Source organism: Narcine bancroftii, chromosome 1 (assembly GCF_036971445.1).
Source record: "Narcine bancroftii isolate sNarBan1 chromosome 1, sNarBan1.hap1, whole genome shotgun sequence".
Taxonomy (NCBI): Eukaryota; Metazoa; Chordata; class Chondrichthyes; order Torpediniformes; family Narcinidae; genus Narcine; species Narcine bancroftii.
Window position 1 is genome coordinate 375607989 of NC_091469.1, and position 20365 is coordinate 375628353.

General features: G+C 45.4%; 1 long non-coding RNA gene across 1 annotated transcript in view; it reads left to right on the forward strand.

Annotated features, from left to right (window-relative positions):
- Nucleotides 1-8752: 8752 nt before the first annotated feature.
- The window catches only part of LOC138752792 (uncharacterized), a 30815-nt gene continuing 19202 nt past the window's right edge, over nt 8753-20365 (forward strand). The window contains exons 1-2 of the long non-coding RNA XR_011350940.1: nt 8753-9761; nt 11953-12223. This is a non-coding gene — a long non-coding RNA (uncharacterized lncRNA). The remainder of the gene's footprint in view (nt 9762-11952; nt 12224-20365) is intronic.

The window sequence follows — 20365 nt, forward strand, 5'->3', positions numbered from 1 at the left end:
TATTGAAGTATTCGAAGGTTACCAGCATTAAGAACATGATGTTGAAGACGCAGCTATGCTAAGCAGGGCACATTTCTAGGATGGAGGATCATCGCCTGCCCAAGATTGTGCTGTATGGTGAACTCTCCTCTGGTCACCATGACAGAGGGGCTCTGAAAAAGTGGTACAAGGACTCTCTGAAGAAATCCCTTGGCGCTTGTCACATTGACCATTGCCAGTGATCTGCTCTAGCCCCCGATCATGTGCCCTGGTGACACGCCATTCACCAGTCTGTCTCCTCCTTCAAGAACACATGCAGGGCTGTCCTTGAGGACAAAAGGAGATGGAGGAAGAACCGTGACATAGCAGCACCAAACCCAGAACAGAATCTTCTTTGCAGCTGCTGAGGCCGGGCGTATCTGTCCCACATTGGCCTCGTCAGCCACCAGCCAATTCTGAATCCACACCTCCAGCATTTGCTGGATCCCATTTTATTATTATTATGACCAACTTGAAAAGTCAAATTTCTGTACATAACCTTGGAAGCCTATGTATCGATGTTCAGCTTACTGGTCTTTAGTTTCTTGTTTTCTCTCTCCCTCATTTATTAAATACTTGGGCTACAGTCACTGCCAATCTGTGGGGCCTCAAATGAGGCACAGGAAACAAGGATGGCTAGAAAGCAGATGATCCTTGAATCACCTCCAGCATACACTGCAAGGCATGGCAGGATGCCACCAGTGCTGTCCTTGCAAAATCCTCTCAAACTGCTAGAAAACTAAACAGTCAACATTGAAAATAATCAGACCCAACTCTATGTTACTGAAACAGGTGCTCCTCTAAGTTTTGAGAAGGACAATTCCAGATGCTGTAATTTTGAGTGTATGAAGAGAAGATGAAGGGCCTCATCTGTGGAGGCCAGGCAGCATCCAAGGAGATAAATGGTCAGTCAAGCATTTTGCATCAGGGTCCTTTGTCAAGATGAAAGTGAGAAGGTAAGATAGCAACCATAAAGAGGAGAGGAGTTTGGGGAAGGACCAAAAATTGATAAATGAAAGTGGGAGAGATGAAGAGGCAGATAGAGGAGGGGACCACTGAGTTAGGGATTGTTCAAGAAAAGTAGAACAGGATCGGGTAAAGAAGAGATGGAAACAATGGAACCCGATTCTGGTGAGGTTAACCAAATCTCTGAGTTCCATCACAGGAAGAGATTATCAAGTGGATAGAAGAAAATATGCCAGGATGTTTTCAAAGCCTCCTTGAAGAAGTGTGCTATCTTCTCCAACATGAGAATCCGCATTCTGTGGCCTTCTCAAAGGGAGGTGGGAGGATGAGGGGTGCGGGGGGGGGGGGTGGGTAAGGAGGATTTGGGAAGGCACCAAGAAGGTCAGGTGTCAGGTGCACAAGGAGGCCTGAAGTAAGTTGAGGTCACCACCTCTCGAGGCTACCCACCCAGATGCCCAACCAGAGCCTGAAGCCTTCACATTGGCCTCAAAAGCCACCTCAAAACCAGCCATCCTTAACACCAAGAGTCTGTCTCAGAAAGAAGCTGTAACATTGGAAAGATGGCTGTTCAGCACTGGGAAAATTGATGAAAGCATTTCATAAATTCTAATCCATACATTTCCCTTTCTTCTGACACAGGTACAATATCAAAGCAAGGCATTGTCAGTCAGAATATTTTAAGAAACTGGAAACTTAAAGATCTGTTAAATTAAATGCTGTTCAGGCATTAACTCTTGGTTAGCCCAAAGTCATGGCTAAAAATCGAATGCCTTTAGCTGGATGTGTACCGATACATTGCTTTCCAGCACAGTCACCACATTATTCATCCACACAAGGTTTTGGAAATGAGACTTAACAGTGTCTTGAACACACCAATTAAAATACAAAGAAAGCAAATCCCAAATTAAAGCACAGCTGATGCATTGTTGGATGAGAATCAACCCAAATAACCCACACCTATTAAAGGGTTGGTTTTCTTCTTCATTTATTTTCCTCCTAAAGTTTTTTTGCAGATCAGTTGGTGGTTTTCCCTTATACAAGATAGCTCAAGTGTCACAACACAGAAAAGGTGCATTGTGGAAATGTGAGCTCAGATTCAAGCCTCCATGGCAGCATACTAGACAAGGTCAGCAGATCACACAGCATCCATAGAAAGCAAAAGTCAGTCAACGTTTTGGGCTTGAGCCCTTCTTCAGAAGTGCTGAAAGTCAGGCAGAATGAAAAGGAAGGGGTGGGATGGGAAGGGGGAGGAACACAGGCAACCAGGAAAGAGGTAACAGGTTGGAGGGTAGAAAAGAATGTTCTTTTAAGCTCCCAGGAATTTCAGGTTAATAATTTTGATGCAAAACCACTTAGACAACATCTGAATCATGAACACATGTACCTAAATTCTCCAGTTGTCAACCTGGCAAGCAGAACTCTATCTTGGGACAAGATAGAGATAAATTTAAAGATAAATTGTACCCTTATGAATTTAATTTAATATAAGGAGCAGAGGTGGCTGAAAAGATCAGTGATGTTCAGCTGGCAGCAATCAAATTCTGCAGATGACATGTATTTGTGGGCATTGTGTCTTTGTTTCAGTTTAGAGACTTTATCAAAATCAAAGCTGATTTCCTTACAAGGACAGATAAAGTGCTAGACAGCCACAGGTAGTGTATATCTGATGAACTGTGTCATCAAGGCCTCAGCTGCTCTTTGAAGCCCATGTGAGAGATTTCATGACACTGTTAAGATGTGTGGGGAGGTTATTCTTGGTACTTTATAATAGTCAAGCTTTCTTTTATTGTCATGTAATTAATACAAAAAATTGTGATATGGATAATATAAGCCAATTTTTACCTGCTTAAAGATAGTGTCACCATAAGCATTGCCCAGCGGCTTCAATAATAAGAGAGAGAACAAAAAGAGAGTCCCTTCAGAGTGTCCGTGGATTTCCAGGACTGGTCCTGCAGTCTCTGTAGCTGCACAGACCCCGTTCAATCTATCGGCAACCAGAGCTGCTGATCCAAACCTTCGATATGATCAGGAAGTTTTCAGCACCTAAGGCCCTTTGGGAACACTTCTTTCTCTCAGCACCTCTCGAAACCCAGTTCCAATATCTGGCTCCCACAAGCCAGTCTCCAGCAGTCCACAACTACAACCACAAGTCACTCATAGCCAGCCATCAATCCATATTCCTGGTAATTATCCCATTATATTTGGAGATTTTTTTGTGCATAAATGAGTGTTGCTTTTCCTACACTGAAGCAGTGGCTCCATTTCATAACCAACGTGTAGGCTGGAGAGTGCTTGGGCACATTCTGAAAGGAATCGTATAAGTGCCACTTAAGTACACCCTACCCCCATGGTGCAGGATCTCCAGTAGCAGAAATACAACATTATGGAATTCAAAGATCCCTATTCTTGCAGAATTTTTGTCGGAGAAAGTAAACAATTAAAAACAAAATGAGAAAGGAATGATGGCGTGGTTACTGTAGCGGTTCGTGCAATACTGTGACAGCACCTGCAACCTGGGTTTAAATTCAGTGCTGTCTGTAAAAGTATGTTCTCCCTATGATCATTGCAAAGACAAAATGCATTCAGAGCTTCAACTGTATTCAGAGAAAGAGCACACTTATTGACAGGACATTTCAGTTTGGCACTGACTTCTACTAATTCCTTATTATTTAGACGAAGTTTGAAGAAATTTTAGGATAAAGTTGGAAGAACTTTTAAAATCTTGTGGACTGCTGGAGACTGGCTTGTGGGCATTGAATTAAATGCAGCTAAAAATAACACAAACATTTCCCACCTTCACATGACAACTTTATGATTTTTGTGGGATGAGACACGGATCAAAAATTCCTAGAAGTCACGGACTATGACCTGGCTGTTAAATACAATAAGGACTCTACATTCCAAGGCAAATTTATCGGCCTCAGGACCCACAGGGTGAGTTGGCAGAATTAATTTTGAACTTTAATTGGTTGGAATGACAGCATGTTCTGTGCCATTGACCTGAATTTTCTAATTCCAGCATCAGTGGTCCCCCAGGAAGCCTCCCCTGAGAACATTACCCCCTATGGGTGTTGACGACGAGGTCTCATGAACTGAATTCAACTCAGCCTCAGATGTTAATATTAATGAGTGAGTCCAGGAAAATGAGAGGACTGCAGAAACCTGCAGATGAAAAATATCCATTTGGGGCATTGTTTCTCTGCTGTCCTAAATCCTCTGTATTTTACACATCGCTGTAGAAATTCTTCATCTTCAAACATGACCCAACGAAAGCTTAATCTGTGGGATCTTTCTGGTCTGGAAGATGGTGGAGCTTTGGATATATTTTGACAAATATGTGAAAGATCAAGGAACTAAGAATGATGGGGAAGTGAGAGAGAAGAAGAAGAAGAGCAAAGCCAATGTATAGAAATCTATAGCCCAGTACAGGCACATCAGCCCATGGTTGTGCCGACCTAATAACCTATGTGTAGAGCTCGTCGAAAGAATCAAAGACGTTGATCCAAACCAAGGCTTTTATTAGCAAAAGACAGGAGCTCTTCACAGGTGGCCGACCAGTCCGGAATGATCCGACCTGGCTAGAGACACAACCCTTTAAGGCCCAGACAGTAGGTGTGGCTAAGCTCTCAGCCAATCGCTGCAAGCACAGTCTAGATACTGTAACTATACCATTTCATCAGATGCAAGGATCGACAACGAGATAGACAACAGACTCGCCAAGGCAAATAGCACCTTTGGAAGACTACACAAAAGAGTCTGGAAAATCAACCAACTGAAAAACCTCACAAAGATAAGCGTATACAGAGCCGTTGTCATACCCACACTCCTGTTCGGCTCCGGATCATGGGTCCTCTACCGTCATCACCTACGGCTCCTAGAACGCTTCCACCAGCGTTGTCTCCGCTCCATCCTCAACATTCATTGGAGCGCCTTCATCCCTAACGTCGAAGTACTCGAGATGGCAGAGGCCGACAGCATCGAGTCCACGCTGCTGAAGATCCAGCTGCGCTGGGTGGGTCACGTCTCCAGAATGGAGGACCATCGCCTTCCCAAGATTGTGTTATATGGCGAGCTCTCCACTGGCCACCGTGACAGAGGTACACCAAAGAAGAGATACAAGGACTGCCTAAAGAAATCTCTTGGTGCCTGCCACATTGACCACCGCCAGTGGGCTGATATCGCCTCAAATCGTGCATCTTGGCACCTCACAGTTCGGCGGGCAGCAACCTCCTTTGAAGAAGACCGCAGAGCCCACCTCACTGAAAAAAGACAAAGGAGGAAAAACCCAACACCCAACCCCAACCAACCAATTTTCCCCTGCAACCGCTGCAACCGTGTCTGCCTGTCCCGCATCGGACTTGTCAGCCATAAACGAGCCTGCAGCTGACGTGGACATTTACCCCCTCCATAAATCTTTGTCCGCGAAGCCAAGCCAAAGAAGAAGATACACTATATACATTGGTGATAGATCTGTACTATCACAGTATGCTAACAAGAAAAGAAAAGCAAATCCTGAAACACTCCACGGAGGCTGAAGGAAATATGAAATTAAATCAACTACATATGTCATGTACCACATAGAACATTAATGCACAGCGCAGTACAGAACCATAGAATACTACAGCCCTTCTAGTCTGTGGTCCATAATGTTGTGCTGACCTATTTCACATCAGAGAGTGCAGAGAAGGTTCACGAGAATGTTGACAGGATTTCAGGGTCTGAGTTACAGGGAAAGGTTGTGCAGACTGGGGCTTTTTTCTCTGGAGCGTAGAAGATTGAGATGGGACTTGATAGAAGTGTTTAAGATTTTAAAAGGGACAGACAGAGTAAATGTGGATAGGCTTTTTCAATTAAGAAAGGGGGAGATTCAAACTAGAGGGCATGGTTTAAGATTGAAGGGGGAAAATTATAAGGGGAACATGAGGGGAAATTTCTTTACGCAGAAGGTGGTGGGGATGTGGAATGAACTTCCAGTAGACGTGGTCGAGGCGGGATCATTGGTTACATTTAAGGAAAGACTGGATCGTTACATGGATGGGAGGGGACTAGAGGGGTATGGACCGTGTGCTGGTCAGTGGGACTAGGAGGGTGGGGATTTGCTACGGATGGACTAGTAGGGCCGAACTGGCCTGTTCTGTGCTGTAAGTAGTTATATGGTTATTCTAGTTCTTCTCCACTCATTCCTTGTATTTTTCTTACATCTATGTCCCTACCTAAGAGAATTTTGAATGTTCCTATTGTACAAGCCTCCACCACAGTTCCCATCAATGCATTCGAAGAACTCATTACTTTCTGTGTAAAAAAACATGTCTTTAACCTCCCCTAAACTTTCCTCCACTCTCCTCTGGTATTTGTGATTGCCCCAGGAAAAAAAAGTGCTGTATGTCCACCCGATCTATGGCCCTTACAATCTTACACACTACTGTTAAGTCACCTCTCATCCTTTGATGCTCCAAAGAGAAAACCCCTAGCCCTGTCAACTTTGCTTCAAAAGACATGTTCTCAAATCAACTCAAATTTATTGTCATCTGATTGTTCAAGTACAACTAGATGTAACAGTGTTCTCTGGTCCTTGGCGCAAAACACGTGGACACACAACCAGACATAACTCACATACAGACAAACAATTCATATGCAGAACAAGTATTTCATCTCTACAAATAAATAAATAAACATTGTTTCATGAATATGAAAGTCTTGGATGGTTGGTGTGAGCAGTTCCTTTGGTTGTTCAGCATTCTCATTGCTTGTGGGAAGAAGCTGTTCCTCAGCCTAGAGCCTGGTGGTGCTGGCTCCTATACTCTTGTATCTCTTCCCCAATGGAATCAGCCGAAAGATGCTGTGTTCAGAGTGGAAGGGGTCCTCAATGATTTTGCGTGCCTTCTTCAGACAATGATCCTGGTAGATCACTTCGATGTGGGGTGGGGGGGGAGGAGAAGGAGACTTCAGTGATCTTCTCTGCCACTCTTATGGACCTGTGTATTTACCGCTGATCCATTACTCTGTGCTATGATGCAGCTGGCCAGGATGATCTTGATAGAGCTCCTATAGAAGGTTGACCAAATGGTGGCCTGTAGTCTTGCCCACTTCAGTCTTCTCGGGAAGTGCAGTCGCTGACAAATGAGGAGATGTTGTGTGTCCACAATAGGTCACGAGTTAAGTCGATGCAACATCCTGGTAAATTTCCCCCTGAGTAATGAAGTCCAATGCACCATATGTCTTCTTAACCACCCCATCTACTTGTGCGGCACCCTTGATCCAAGGAGCCAGAATTTGTAATTGTGATGTTATAGTTTTCTTGTAAAGATTATAGTAATTTTTGGCTTCTGCCTGCACAAAATTGACTCTGAAGTCTTGAAGATTTCACTGTATGTAGTTTTGCCCTCCTCAAGTAATGATGCCAGAGTCCTTGCAGGTGGAATCAACACAGGCTTACTGATTTGACATACAGTGCCCTACATAAAGTTTGGGACAAAGACACTTATTTCCTTTATTTTCCCCTGAGTTCCATAGTTTTAAATTTGTAATCAAACATTCAAACGTAGTTAAAGTACACATTCCAGAGTTTATTCAAGATTATTTCTACACATTTTGGGTTGACCATTCAAAACGTGCTGGGGATTGTAGGTTCATTGAGTGTAATTAGGTGGCATGGACTTGTGGGCCACGTATGTCTACATTTTTTTAAATGTAGAATTAAAGCACTTTCTACACATAGTCCCCTCATTTCAGGGCACCATAATGTTTGAAACATTTGGCTTCACAGGTGTCTGCGAGTACTGAGTTATATTTAATTGCTTCACTTAATTGCAGGTCTAAGAGAACTAAGTTGCTTGAGGCTTTGGATCACCTTTGGAGTGTGCAGTTGCCATTTTTCAACATGAGGACCAGAGTTGTGCCAATGAAAGTCAAAGAAGCCATTATAAGGCTGTAAAACAAATACAGTATAAAACAGCAAGAGACATTGTCCAACCCTTAGGATGACCAAATTCAACAGTTTGGAACATCATTAAGAAGATAGAGTGTACTGGTGAGCTCAGTCATTTTAAAGGTTTTACTATTCCAGGGAAGACCTCCTCTGCCCTATGACAGAAGAATTCTCATTAAAATGAAGAAAAATCTCCAAACGCCTGTCCAACAGATGAGAAACACTGGTTAGGTGGCAGATGTGGATGTATCAATGACTACTCTCTGCAGAAGAATTCATGAACCGAAATACAGAAGCTTGCAAGCGTTATTGTGTACATGCTCACTGATAGGGCCAGGAGGAGATGACCCACAGCTAGTAAAGGAACCCTGGGGTCGGAATATCATCAGGGGTTCAGCTGTTTGGTGGCATGTCTGGCAAGTCACGCCATGCCAGTCGACTGGATCGATAGGGTGGGCCTCCACAGGGAGAAGATAGTCTTCCTCCTGGAGGAATTGGGATTTCCCGGGACCAGCCCTATGTTACTGATATCCTTACTTAGGCACCAGTGGGTATCACATCTGATTTAAATAATCAGGCAGCCCAGAAAGATAGGGAGATAAAATCCCTGCAGCAACACTGTTGTGCACTACAGGAAGCAGTGTAGACTGCCCAAGTGTGAGCGACCAACTTAGAAATGAAAATCATGGAGGCAGCTACCAAGCTGATTGAAACACAGCAACTGTAAGCGGGTCACTGGTCTGGCTGGCAGCTTGACCCAAGCAAAGACCAAGCCATTGTCCAGGAGGGGGAGGGGATTGACACGTGCTTGGGGGATGGGTATGTATGGATGGATGGCTGTGTCCCTGAGTCTTTGCAAGCCCTACCAGTGACTACATAGTCCTTGGTCTACCTCGAGGGCACCCTGCTGACCCTCCAAAACAGGGAGGTAGCTGAAAATGGGGAGAACTTGGGTAGGCACATGTATAGTCACTGTGAAATTACAGAGTCCTGGGATTAATCTGCTAAGGAGTTAACCAGGCGAGGGGACTGATACCACCAGTGGCTGGGCGAATACGACTCCCATGGCTGTGGGATGAGGGGCTCCCAATATTTGCCTTTCTCAATGGGAAGTGAGCATCCTGAGTGGTCTGTCTGAACAACAGATAATTGGAAATGCCTTGCGGGCACTGCCAGAAGGAGTCGATGATGGCACCACCCTATGGGAATAGGTGGTGACTGTGACCCGGGCCAGGTTCCCTGCTCTAGAAATGGGCCTACGTGGGTGGCCGCAGTGGAAAACCGTTGGTGAGGGGTCATGAGTTGTTAGGGAGTGGGCACTGATCATGGGTATCTACAGGGGTGCCTGCGAGCACCACTTCCCAGAGAGCAAAGGTGACTGGTGCGTTGGCAGGCTATTTAGTCACCACCGCATGACCCAACCTTAGAGGAGTGGTCTGGCCCCTCAGAGGACTGGCAACTGGGAAAACTGTGCAGGAAGCCATTTACCCTCCTGGAGGGATCAGAGTACATGGAACAGGGGCCACTCGCTCATGTTTGCAGGGCTGAAGTGAAGTTTGGTGATGTCACAATGCTGGTCTCTGGAGAGAGCATTGCAGAGAAAGTCCTGTGGGTGTGGAGATTCTTGTGCGCCACCCACTCCAAATTGGACCAGCCTTCTCTCTGGTCCTCCCCCACTGGAGGTGGCCCCTGACTAATCTATTTTCTGAGCTCCCCCAAACATCCCCTGTCCCCACTTACAGAGGAAGACTACCCATCAAGTTGTTCCTCTTCTCAATGTGAGGGTCTACGAAATGCTCATCAAAACAGACTGCTGTGATCCCACCACTGATTCCATCCAACAGCACTGGTTCGTTTAAGCAGCAAGGAGTTGTTGTCATGAGTTATGCATAGAACTTTCAGAAAACAGTCAAAAGCTATTGCTATGGTCATCTTATCTATAGACGTTCCAGCTTAACAACGGCCACATCCTTTGTCATACACCTTCCAAATACAGCCTTTGTAATGGACCTATTTCTTTTTAATTGCACCCTGAGCTGTGGTATCTACACTTCGCTTATGTCTCTCAGCACACTCAAAAAATTGTCGTTTCAGCTTTTAATTACAATGTTACAGATCATAATTACAATGTTACACATCACTTACTATCAGAAAATATTGTATACATCACTCAGCAATGACAGCATCTCCCCCCCCACCCCCCATCACTCCCATTAACAATCTAACTCCTCATGGGGTAGGCGCTTCAGGAGCTTTTATTTAAAAATTACCAATTTGGCCAACTTTCAGTCCTGACTCCTCCTGGCTTTCATTACAGGGAACCAACACAGCCATTTGTGGCACCCACTTAAAAAGAACACAAATATGAATGACATCCTGGTGTCAAATGACAGCCCAGAAAAATTGACCACTCCCACAAGTATATGGGTACACCCTGGATGTATGCCTATCCCTTGCCTCACCATCAGATAGCATGGTGTTGGGCATCTTGGCTCTGTGCTGAGGGAGCGCCCAAATGCGAAGCCAAGGCATGAGATGCACAAGCCAAGAGAGGGCTCTGGCACCTCATGGATGACCTTGTGCTGCCTGCGTATGGATGTTGGGGGTAAAGCTGCATACATTTCCCAGCTAAACTGGAGATCACAAGCCTGCAAGTCAATAAATAGATAGTTTTCTTTCTCTTCCATCCCCTCTAACACTGGGGAGCAGTTCCCACAGCACCCTCCTCCATTGGAAATACAATGACCCTGTTTGGTTGAGGTTAGGGGTGAGCTGGTGAGGTGTTGTCATTGAGTTTGAAAACGTTCCTTGTCCAGCGTACGGAAGGGACTTGTCTATATATTGATCCACTTGAGTTGCATAATTTTAAACACTTTTTTTTGGCGGCTATAACATGTTACATAGAGTTTACTGTCTAGAAACCAGTTAGTCATTTTGTTTGTAGTGATTGGGGAGTGAGGTAACTTCTGAGGGGTGAAATATTATATGTGGATTGGGTAGGAACACATGGCCTCTCTGTTTGGAACATAGCAGATTGGGGAGGGATGCACATCTCTCCTGTCTGAAACTTATTTGGAAGTCACATCACCTGCCAATCAAGGTTGGAATCTGGCCGTCCATTAGTGCACACCTTGCCATTGGCTAATTTAAATGACTTAGGATCGTCTTTGGCTAGAAGCCCAGCTCAGAACTATATAAGACATCAATGCCCAGCACGTTTATTTCTCTCTGCCTCATGATTCAAGCCCCGAACATTGCTCCATACCAGGTCGCTGCTGTGGACATTACTGGAAGAGTCGCGGGTAGGGTGTACATTACACTTAAGCTGAGCCATAGAACTGCCATAGATCTGTGCTTTCAGAGAGATGCACCTCCATTAGTACAGAGAACCGGGAATGTATTTGAAAGACCCTGTCTTTAGAATGTGCATGAGCATATAGAAGATAGGCGGATACTGGTTTTGGAATCCAACCTGGGTCCAATGTGAATGTCAATATATTTGTTTAGTAGTAGTGTAACTGAGTATCGTTTGCATTCTCCCCTGTTTGTCTCCTGTGTGTTCAATAAAGTTGCCTGTAACTGTAACCCTTGTACCTAGACTTGTCTCTCAGTGAACCCACTGAACCTGATACTTTCCTAAACGCAACAGCATGGAGTCCACTTGTTCTCCTTCTAGCTGCTTGTAGTTTTCTTTTTCATTCCCACAGACATGTGGATTGATGGCTTATTTGGTTACTGTTAAGTTACCACCATAAGCAGGCAGGAGAATCGGGGGTGTAGGAGGAGGTGGGGTTGCGAGAGAGTACAAGTTCCAAGGAAATAAGTAGATGAATGGGATTGATGGGATTTCTCTGAAAGCAGGAATAGACTTAATGGGCCTAATGGTCTCCTTCACTGTCAGAATGAAATTTAACTTTTTGGAATAATTAAAACTCTGCTGCTGAGGAGGTAAAGCCAATGACAGAGCAGCCATTTCCAGGAGTGTGATCACCTTGAGAAGCAGAGAGCTGACTCATGCTCCTATTTTCTCGCATACACAGGACAATGCCATGTCGGTTGATCTTCCACAAGGTGCTAATGAAAGCATTTGAGTCTCCAGCACCAGTACTGAGCCTGCGTGTACATTGCTCATTGTGAAGACCTGCATATTTCTGAAGCGTTTCCGTAGTAACACAACATCACTTGACCTTATGGGTTGCAGACATCAAACAGGCCACAAGGCCACTTTAAAGTGCAAAAACTTCCTAGAATTCTTGGATTCGTGAAGCCGGAGCCATTCGGATCCTGTTTTCTTCTCGTTGTTTCCTGTGTGTGAGTATAAACAGTCTGCTATTGTAACCATGGTAGAATTGCACCAGTGGACCTCAACAGCCACTCAGTGACAATAACCCACTGACTCACTGTGCGTTCCGATAAGCAGATTTATTCTACCTGAAACTGGAATACTTTGATCCACTAATCATTACTGAAAACAACAATTAAAGCACAAACTTTCTGAGAATGAATAGTTCCAATCCGGACTACTCGAGAGATAACATTGCTTTAAATTTGGACCCCATCCAAAATACTTGAGCCAAGATTTGCATTGCTCTTGTGTCATGTACGTAGCCAATAAATTGTTATTTCCCCAAGTGCCAACAGTGAGTTACAAACTTTCTGATTGCTCTGTGTACAAGTGCCAAAGTTAAAGGCAATATTAGAGTAAATAAAAACCTTTTGCACCTGATTGAATTCACCCTAGATTTGGTGGTTAATGTCAATGTTTGCGTGGCCACAGACAAACACCCTGCTGCAGTTTGCCTTTTGATGTTAAAAGTGTGTTGATGTACCTATGGTGTACAGCGCGTTACATCTGGCTCTGTATGAAAGCACATCAAGTTTCTGGAGAGGTGTTTGCCCTCCACTGAAGCAGTGTGAAAAATTGAGTCAAGTGTGAAAGGCTGAGACTTTGGCAATATTCTGAAGAGTTCAGGATGGACAACAGCCTATATCTGAGTATAGAACTATGAGGAGTACAAGAAGCTTTTTGCACTGAGGTTGGGTAAAATAAGAACAAGAGGACATGGGCTAAGGGTGAAAGGTGAAATGTTTAAAGGGGGAACTACTTCATGAAGAGAGTGGTGAAAGTGTGGGATGAGCTGGCAGCTGAAATGGTGAATGCAGGCTCGATTTCAACATTTAAAAAAAATTTGGGCATGCACATGGATGAGAGGGGTATGGAGGGCTATGGCCCGGGAGCAGGTCAATTGGACTCAGCAGAATAATAATTTGGCACAGACTAGATGGGCCAAATGGCTTGCTTCTCTGCTGTAGTGTTCTTGGTTCTATATTCTTATGTTGGAAAGCTGCTCCTCTAACATGTTCGATTTTATTAGTGTTCATAGTTTAACCATTATGACTGTAGGGTTGGTGTTCTGTATTGAGGGTCAGATCTGGGATCTCTGGGAGTCACTGAGCCTCCATGATGCCAACATCTGTGCCAGGTGCACCCAGTGCAGCTCTTAAGAGATAGTGTTAAGGAACTGGAGCTGCAACTTGATGACCTACGGCTCATTAAGGAGAGTGAAGAAGAGTTAGATTGGAGCCACAGGGAGTATGTAAAGAACACCTCTGTGGCCATCCTCCTAAGCAACCAGTTTATCGTTCTGGATAGTATTGGGAAGGATGAACTCCAGAGGGTGAGCATAGGGACTGGGCCTCTGGCACTGGCCATGGCTCCGCAGCGGAGAGGGCGAAGAGGCATGTAATAGTGATAGGAGATTCCATTGTGAGGAGGACAGAGAGGAGATTCTATGAGCCTGATAAAAGAACCCAGATGGTGTGTCGCCTCCCTGATGCCAGCATACATGATGTCTCAAATTGGGTCCAGAACATTCTAAGGGGAGAGAGTGAACAGCCAGAAGTCTTGGTACATGTTGGTTCCAATGACATAGGTAAGATAAGACAGGAGGCCCTGAAGAGGGAATACAGGGAATTAGGAAGGAAGCTGTGAAGCAGGACCTCCAGGGTGGTAATCTCAGGATTACAGCCTGTGCCATGTGCTAGTGAGGGCAAGAATAATGAGATCAGACCGATAAATGTATGGCTGAGAAACTGGTGCAGGGGGCAGGGCTTCAGTCTTGGATCATTGGGATCTCTTTTTGGGAAGGTACGACCTCTTCAAAAAGGATGGGTTACACCTGAACCTAAAGGGGACCAATATCCTGGTGGGAAGGTTTAATGTAGCAGTTTGGGAGGGTTTAAACTAATTTGGCAGAGGGATGGGAACCAGAGTGTTAGGGCTAAAGAAGGGGGAAACAGCAGTAAAGCAAGGATAGTGTGCAGCAAGGATGACAGGCAGATGATGAGACAAAATAATAGCCGGAGGGATGACAAAACTTACAAAAATTGGTATTATACTTAAATGCACGCAGCATTAGAAAGAAGGTGGTTGATGTTGCTGTACACCTTGGTTGGAGGGTACAATGCTGTGGCCATTACTGAGTGGTGGTTAAGGATGGATGTCATTGGGAGCTGAATGGTGTATCCTTGCGATACATGTGTATCGCAAGGATAGGCAGGGAGGTAGAGAGGATGGTGTGGCTCTATTGGTAAACAACAATATCAAATCATCAGAAAGAAGGGACATAGGATCAGAAGAGGTAGAGTCCTTATGGGTTGAGTTAAAGAATGGTAAAGGTAAAAGGACATTAATGGCAGTTATATACAGGCCCCCCAAACAGTAGCTGGGATGTGGATTACAACATTCAACTGGAAATAGATAAAACATGTCAGAGGTTCAGCATTACGATAATTATGGGGGATTATAACATGAAAGTAGATTGGGAAAGTCAGGTCAGTACAGGACATCAGGAGAGAGAGTTTGTGAAATGCCTAAGAGAAGACTTTTTGGAGCTGATTGTTGATGAGCCCACCAGGGGATCGGCTGTTCTGGATTGGGGGCTGTGTAATGAACCAGAGGTGATTAGAGAGCTTAAGGTAAAGGGACCCTTTGGGAGGCAGTGATCACAATATGACTGGGCTCTCTTTGAAATTTGAAAAGGAGAGGCTAAAATCTGATGTGTCAGAATTTCAGCGAAGTAAAGAAAATTACAGTCGCATGAGAGAGGAACTGGCCAAAGTTGATTAGAAAAATACACTAATGAGGAAGGTAACGATGGCCGGGGTTTATGTGCGAAATGAGGAAAGTGCAGAACAGGTACATACCAAAAAGAAAGAAAATAGTGAGTGGAAAAATGAGACGATTGTGGGTGATGAGGGAAGGTCTTTGGCTTGGCTTCGCGGACGAAGATTTATGGAGGGGGTAAAAAGTCCACGTCAGCTGCAGGCTCGTTTGTGGCTGACAAGTCCGATGCGGGACAGGCAGACACGATTGCAGCGGTTGCAGGGGAAAATTGGTGGGTTGGGGTTGGGTGTTGGGTTTTTCCTCCTTTGCCTTTTGTCAGTGAGGTAGGCTCTGCGGTCTTCTTCAAAGGAGGTTGCTGCCCGCCAAACTGTGAGGCGCCAAGATGCACGGTTTGAGGCGATATCAGCCCACTGGCGGTGGTCAATGTGGCAGGCACCAAGAGATTTCTTTAGGCAGTCCTTGTACCTTTTCTTTGGTGCACCTCTGTCACGGTGGCCAGTGGAGAGCTCGCCATATAACACGATCTTGGGAAGGCGATGGTCCTCCATTCTGGAGACGTGACCCATCCAGCGCAGCTGGATCTTCAGCAGCGTGGACTCGATGCTGTCGACCTCTGCCATCTCGAGTACTTCGACGTTAGGGATGTAAGCGCTCCAATGGATGTTGAGGATGGAGCGGAGACAACGCTGGTGGAAGCGTTCTAGGAGCCGTAGGTGGTGCCGGTAGAGGACCCATGATTCGGAGCCGAACAGGAGTGTGGGTATGACAACGGCTCTGTATACGCTTATCTTTGTGAGGTTTTTCAGTTGGTTGTTTTTCCAGACTCTTTTGTGTAGTCTTCCAAAGGCGCTATTTGCCTTGGCGAGTCTGTTGTCTATCTCATTGTCGATCCTTGCATCTGTTGAAATGGTGCAGCCGAGATAGGTAAACTGGTTGACCGTTTTGAGTTTTGTGTGCCCGATGGAGATGTGGGGGGGCTGGTAATCATGGTGGGGAGCTGGCTGATGGAGGACCTCAGTTTTCTTCAGGCTGACTTCCAGGCCAAACATTTTGGCAGTTTCCGCAAAGCAGGACGTCAAGCGCTGAAGAGCTGGCTCTGAATGGGCAACTAAAGCGGCATCGTCTGCAAAGAGTAGTTCACGGACAAGTTTCTCTTGTGTCTTGGTGTGAGCTTGCAGGCGCCTCAGATTGAAGAGACTGCCATCCGTGCGGTACCGGATGTAAACAGCGTCTTCATTGTTGGGGTCTTTCATGGCTTGGTTCAGCATCATGCTGAAGAAGATTGAAAAGAGGGTTGGTGCCAGAACACAGCCTTGCTTCACGCCATTGTTAATGGAGAAGGGTTCAGAGAGCTCATTGCTGTATCTGACCCGACCTTGTTGGTTTTCGTGCAGTTGGATAATCATGTTGAGGAACTTTGGGGGACATCCGATGCGCTCTAGTATTTGCCAAAGCCCTTTCCTGCTCACGGTGTCGAAGGCTTTGGTGAGGTCAACAAAGGTGATGTAGAGTCCTTTGTTTTGTTCTCTGCATTTTTCTTGGAGCTGTCTGAGGGCAAAGACCATGTCAGTAGTTCCTCTGTTTGCGCGAAAGCCGCACTGTGATTCTGGGAGAATATTCTCGGCGACACTAGGTATTATTCTATTTAGTAGAATCCTAGCGAAGATTTTGCCTGCAATGGAGAGCAACGTGATTCCCCTGTAGTTTGAGCAGTCTGATTTCTCGCCTTTGTTTTTGTACAGGGTGATGATGGTGGCATCACGAAGATCCTGAGGCAGTTTACCTTGGTCCCAACAAAGCTTGAAAAACTCATGCAGTTTGGCATGCAGAGTTTTGCCGCCAGCCTTCCAGACTTCTGGGGGAATTCCAACCATACCTGCTGCTTTGCCACTTTTCAGTTGTTCAATTGCCTTATATGTCTCATCCAGGGTGGGAACCTCATCCAGCTCTAGCCTTAGGGGCTGTTGAGGGAGCTGGAGCAGGGCGGAATCTTGGACTGAGCGGTTGGCACTGAAAAGAGATTGGAAGTGTTCTGACCATCGGTTGAGGATGGAGATCTTGTCGCTGAGGAGGACTTTGCCGTCTGAGCTGCGCAGCGGGCTTTGGACTTGGGGTGAGGGGCCGTACACAGCCTTTAGAGCCTCGTAAAGCCAAAGGAAAAGCAAAAGAAAGGGCAGACAAGGAAACAAAAATAAATGGGAAGGTCAAGGACTGGGAAACTTTTAAAAACTTAGGGAAGACAACTAATGAGGTGATTAGGAAGGAAAAGATGAATTAAGAAAGGAGGTTACTAAGAGGATACTAAGAGCCTTTTTAAAGTAAAATACTGACCTAAGTAGACATAGAAAAAATAGAAAGTGACACAGGAGAAATTGAAATGGGAGACAAGGAGATGGCAGAGAAAGTGAATGAATATTTTGTATCAGACATTAGGATGACATTTATTACAAACCCTCTAACTCCCACAACTACCTGGATTACATGTCCTCACACCCTGTCCCCTGCAAGGACTCCATCCTCTTCTCTCAATTTCTCCATCTCTGCTGCATCTGATCCCAAGATGAGGTCTTCCTGTCCAGAACCTCTGAAATGTCTGCCTTCTTCCACATACGTAGCTTCCCTTCCACCAATATTAACTTGGCCATCACCTACATCTCCTCCATTCCCCACTTATCTGCCCTAGCCCCACCTCACCCCAAGAAACAATAAACACAGAATTCCCCTCATCCTCACCTACCACCCCATCAGCCTCCGCATCCAGCACATTATCCGGCAGAATTTCTGGCACTTACTACAAGACCCCACCACCAGACACATTTTTCCTTCTCCTCCCCTCTCAGCCTTCCATAGGGACCACTCCCTCCGTGACTCCCTTGTGCACTCTTCTCTCCCCACCCATCGCACCCCCGGCACTTTCCATTGTGGTTGTAGGAGGTGATATACCTGCACCTACACCTCCTTCCTCACCATGTTCCAAAGTCTCAAACAGACCTTTCAGGTGAAGCAACACTTCACCTGTACCTCCAAAGAACTCATTTACTGCATCCGGTGCACCCTCTGTGGCTTTCTCTTCATTGGTGACACCAGTCGTAGATTAGGAGATCGCTTCGCCCAGCACCTCCTCTCTGTCCGCAACAAAAATGACCTCCCTGTAGCCAACCATTTCAATTCTGAATCACACTCTCAAGCTCACATGTCTGTCCTTAACCTTTCACACTACCCCACCCTGACCACCCGCAGATTGGAAGAACACCACCTCATTTTTCATCTTGGCACCCTCCAACCCTGGGGAATGAACACCGAGTTCACTGCATTCCACTAATCAGCTTGCCTTCACTCCCCCCTCCCCTTTAACTGGTTATTCCAGTTCCTACTTCCTTTCTCTCTCTCTACCTAGCCTAGACTTCTCCTCCCCTCTTCTGTGACATCCCCCCCTCCTCCTATCATCTCCCACCCTCACCCCCCCCCCCACTCCCCCTTTCCCCCTTTTGTTTGGACATCTCTCACAGTCCCCTACACCTTGATGAAGGGCTCAAGCCCAAAACATTGGGGATGTATCTTCACCTTTGCTACATAAAGGCGCTGTTTGACCTGCTGAGTTTCTCCAGCATTTGTGTGTTTTTTTCATTTAACCACAGTGTCAACAGAATCCTGTGTTTTACCCAGGATACACAATTCTGTTATCTTAACTGATCTCACAGGAACTGGATGGATGGCTTGATAATGTTTTAAAAATTTCACAAATAAACTTCAGAGTAAAAATATAGATACAAAAGATGCTCTTTATATTGTTTTTGTGTTGGCCAGTGTACACATTTGTTGTTGGTTCTAGACATAGTAATGTTAGCACATCTTATTATGTTCAAAGCCACTCCTGTGGCCCCCTCCCATGGTTTGTAGGGCTTCCCTCCCATGGTTGTAGGGCTTCCCCACCAATCTCAGTCCCTCAATGCTCAGTGGCAAATTACCCCAAATGGTGTGTTCTTCCCCATGGAGCTTTTGCATTGGCTATGCCAAGCCTCACCACATCCCCTCTGCTTGTACCCAGCAGTCTGGAATGTGCCAGTCAGCAACATATTCCCTCACAATGCTGCTGGAAGGCCAGCAAGTTTTGGGCAGATGGATGCAATCAGATGCAACAGTGTTTCAGGACCATGGAGCCAACACATAAATACATAATGCATAACATGAAATAAGCACACATCTCATTCAAACAACTGTCCATAAAGTTAAATTCTGGAGATACCCTCCAGGTAAGGCAACAATTCTGGTGGCAGAAACTGAGTTAGTATTTCATGTCATTGTGAACAGTCATGTCAATAATTTAGCTAACTGTTCACTGAGATAACCAATCACTCACCCTGCTTGAGAGAAAAACCACAGTAATCAACCAGCCCACTAATCATCTCGCCTCTCAGTTAGCTAACTTCACAGGCTGTTCCCAGGGATATACTCTGAAAGTATAATTTAAGCCCAAGTTTCAGCCCAAACATTTAGAGAATCCAATGATCTACAAGTGCATCCAATAATGTGCAAGATATTCTGGAGCTAGAAAATAGTGGAGACACCTTGATGGAAAGAGGCAGTTCAGCAGAAAGAAAATGAATACCGTCGAGTTCTTTCCATGCAGATTAGTTTAGAACTTTAGGATTCTATAGCCATAGAAGCAGGCCCTTTGGGCCATTTCTTCCATGCTGAACTACTGTTCTGCCTAGTTCCACCGACCTGCACCTGGACCATTGCCCTTCGGACTCCTCCCATCATGTATCATCTGAATTTGAGCTGCCTTCATCACTTAAGTTGGCGGCTCGCTCCACACTCTGATCACTCTCTGCTTGAAGTTCCCCCCAAATGTTGCCTTTGAACATTTCACCTTTCACACCCTCAACATGTGTCCTCTAGTTCTTGTCTCACCTCATCTCACTGTAAAAAAAAAACCTGCTAGATTTACTCTTTCTATACCCATCAGCTGCAAATAATTTTTAATTTAATTTTGGCATACAGCATGGTAACAAGCCCTTCTGACCCATGTGCCCATGCCGCCAAAATACCCTAAATAACTTATAATCCCAGTATGTTTTGAAGACTGAGGAAATCAGAGACCTCAGAGGGAACCTGCGCAAATATGGGGAAAACCCACAGCGCCGGATTCGAACCTGGATCTCTGGCGCTGATGTAGCGTTGTTTGGACACAAACACTTTCTCAGTACGCTTACAAACTCCATGGTCCTGGCATCAGTCTCGGTCATGTGAGGTGAATGGGTGGAGTTGGTGTTGGTCCAGATTGATTCCTCTTCTTACTGTTACCATCAGGAAGGAGGTAAAAG